Source organism: Pan troglodytes, chromosome X (genome assembly GCF_028858775.2).
Source record: "Pan troglodytes isolate AG18354 chromosome X, NHGRI_mPanTro3-v2.0_pri, whole genome shotgun sequence".
NCBI classification, from domain to species: Eukaryota; Metazoa; Chordata; class Mammalia; order Primates; family Hominidae; genus Pan; species Pan troglodytes.
In genome coordinates, this window is record NC_072421.2 from 28,005,090 (window position 1) to 28,008,755 (window position 3,666).

General features: G+C 38.2%; 1 pseudogene; it reads right to left on the reverse strand.

Moving 5' to 3' along the window:
- Window positions 1-406: 406 nt before the first annotated feature.
- Window positions 407-954, reverse strand: LOC129138668 (protein tyrosine phosphatase type IVA 1-like; annotated as a pseudogene).
- Between the last annotated feature and the right edge of the window lie 2,712 nt (window positions 955-3,666).

A 3,666-nucleotide genomic window follows, 5' to 3' on the forward strand; every position in this document is an offset into this window, starting at 1 on the left:
CAATTTGAATGTGCAAAATATAAACACAAAGTGAGCAAATGGCCATGTGGGTCTTCCCTTCAAAGTTTAAATGACTGAAGGAATATATCACCTAAGGTGTCTATGAGACTAAAAAGTATATGAGTATTCTTCTGGGCATTTTGGCACCTCACTTCTCTAAATGTTTTATATCTTGATAAGATACAATTGATACAAATGAAAAACACCTTTTAAATATTGAAGAGCTAGAAATTTTTATTAAGTGTCAAAATAACATCAAATACAGAGGTTCCAAATCTGACAGGCCTGGGAGCTTCTAAAACTGCTTTTCAAGGTTCTTATATAAGCTTCATTAGACTTAGTATTCACCAAGCCTCTGTATTAGCTAATGTATAAAATGAATAAAGTTCCATTTCAAGTTTCACTCTCAAGGCCATAGCATTAGGAAGTCCCCTGACCCTTTACTGAAGGAAACAGTTATTTCTGGGATTTCTGAGGTGCAAGCATATTTTAAGACAATATTTCTCCAAATACAAAAGTTGTTTGCTGTTAAAAGTTCCATGTCACTTTTATCTGATGAACTGTACTACATTTTCATATTTCATTCCACCTTCAATTAAAGCTAGGGCAACTAGCAACTGGAGCTCGCCCAAAACCTACAACACAGTGAACTGCAATACAACAACCAGGATCTTCATGAAATTTATTTTTCATAAGTTTTAACCAGTTATCAATTATCTGGCTGGATGGTGCTGTACCATCATCAAAAGGCCAGTCCGGAACCTGGATGCTTCCCTTCTCTAAAAGAGCAATGTTGTAAGTTGCTTTTCATACTCTTACTATGGTGGTAACTCCATCCTGCTTAAGTTCCTGTAAGAATCTATTAAAGTAGGTATTGGTTGGGTTGTGTGTAATAAGAAATCTCACATTTTTGTATGCAATGTCCACAGAAGCAGGGAGGTTCATTCTAGCCATGTTGATGTAATTTTTTTAAAAATAGACAGAAAGGATATAAAGTAACATAAATCTACTTCAAAACACTCCAGTTAAAATTTTCAGTGAGTTGAATATGAAGTTAGGAGTAGTAGGAAATAAAAGGAGCCTCCAATAAAAAACATCATTATTTCGATACAGTGACACTGAATCAATGGACAAAAAATGCACTCAGCTTTACCCTTCTCCCAGTCTGAATGCTTGTAAAATGTTTTGACATTCAATTCAGCTACTCAGTGTCCACGTTATTCATTCTTATAGGAAGTTCTCAAATATTAAGGAATTTCTAGAGTTCAGTAGTCTGCACAGGGGAAAGTGTGTCACCAAGCAGGTCCATTACTACCTGAGCCCTGAAGTCGCCTTAAGCGGCATATGTCACAAGCCTACCCTTTAGTTCTTAGAGTGAAGGGCAAAGGACAAACTTGGCCACCAATCATGAGGATCCTGGCCAAGTGGACTAAAAGGGGTGGGGTGGGGGTAATGCAGCAGCCAGGTATGTCACAAAGAGGCAGTGGCCACCCACATGCCAGAGCTATTCATTTTCTGGAAATGTTTCATAAATTAGTCCACACATGAGTGCCACACAACACTTCTAATGCACAGATCATGTTTCATAATAGATGATCATTAAATGACAGTTCCCTTTCTTCCTATAAACAACAAACAAAAAGTGATATTAGAGATTGCCCTGAATTAACATTATAATTTAATCATCATTTGACAACAGAATAATTGGTTGTGATATGGATTTTTCCTTTGGCGCACCTCTTAGGTGGCTACTCTGCTCCAGGCTGACTTAGAAATCATTTAGTCATTTCCTTCATTTGCTACAAAACTGAATTGTTTTAGGTGGGTGCGGTGGTGTGTCTGTAGTCCCAGCTACTTGGGAGGCTGGAGGATTGCTTGAGCCTGGGAGTTCAAGACCAGCCTGGGGACATAGCAAGACCTCTCTTTAACACCACCACCAAAACCCCCCTGATGTGTTTTATATCCAGCCACCCCAGGCATTTCAAATCAATTTCCCTACATGCAAGCATAATGTGGTTTTTAAGATTTAAAAATAAAAAGTACTAAAAAGAAAGAATAAAAGAGAATAATGAAAACAAGTCCACCAGTCTACGGGAGCTCTAAACATCAATCCCAATACATTCTAAAAGTTTTTATTTCTATTCTGGGTAAGAAGGAAGTTAGGGTGTGTCTGGGAAAGGAATTGTGGAGAGGACGTAAGAACAGCTTTGACTCCCTGTATCCTGTAGTGAGGTTAGGACAAGAGAATGAAATGACCACTGTATTTTCCTAAAAATCCAAAGGTTCAAATGACTCTTCACCATTTTAAACAACACGGGATAAGGAAGTTTGTGTGGTAAAAGAGATTATAGAAAAGGAGTATATAATGTTATATATGTGTGAAATGATAACATTATACTTATCTTCTGGGAGTGGATAAGAAAATAATGCATATCTATGTGACTATAGTCATATTCTTTATTCAAGCACATGATGAAGCAACAGGGTGTGTAATTCAAAATTACACTATAACTGCCATAACACAGCATGATTAATTTCTGTAATTCATTGTTACTGGAAAATTGCAAGTTCCTTGATTTGTATTCATAAATAAAACTATACGCACTCACACATGAAAACACAAACACTACTTTCATTAGATTACATGCATCATGAAGGCTGGGTGAGGTGGCTCATCCCTGTAATCCCAGAACAGCACTTTGGGAGGCTGAGGTGGGTGGATTGCTTGAGTTCAGGAGCAGGAGTTTGAGACCAGCCTGGGCAATATGGTGAAAAGTTGTCTCAAAAAAAAAAAAAAAATTAGCTGGGCATGGTAACGTGCATCTGTAGTCACAACCACTCAGAAGGCTTAGGTGGGAGGATCGCTTGGGCGCGGGAGGTCTAGGCTGCAGTGTGCCATGATTTCACCACTGCACTCCAACCTAGACAACAGAGTGAGACCCTGTCTTGAAAAAAACAAAAAAGAAAAAGATTACATATATCATGAATGAGCTTTGCATCTGCAAAGATATATACCCCATATTTTATTCTCTGAAATGACATATTCAAGTTAGCAATAATTAAAAGTAGACTACTTATGAAGCCATTTGTCATATTTACTTATATTTTCTCTATAAATACATTTCTTTCCCTATTCCATATATTTTATTTTATTTTTTGAGACAGGGTCTCATAATGTCTCCCAGGCTGGAGTGCAGTAGCATGATCGCAGCTCACTGCAGCCTCAACCTCCTGGGCTCAAGCAATCCTCCTGCCTCAGCCTCCTGTGTAGCTGGGACCACAGGTGTATGCCACCACACACAGCTAATTTTGTTTTTAATTTTTGTAGAGCCACGGTCTTGTCATCTTGCCCGGGCTGATCTCAAACTCCTGGGCTCAAGTGAGCCTCCCACCTTGGCCTCACAAAGTGCTGGGATCCCAAGTGCAGGGATTACAGACATGAGCCACCATGTCTGGCCTTCATGTATTTTGAATATAAATCTAGAAAGAATATTTACCTTGCAAAATTCTATTTTACTAATATATTTTATGAAAACATGTTCACTGTCAGACACAGGACATGTGCCTTCCCAACTCCTGACTGAAACTCCATGAAAGGAGAAAAGATATATGCATTAAAATAATATATTTATAATAGTCAAACAGTGTCATTAATGGATATGAATG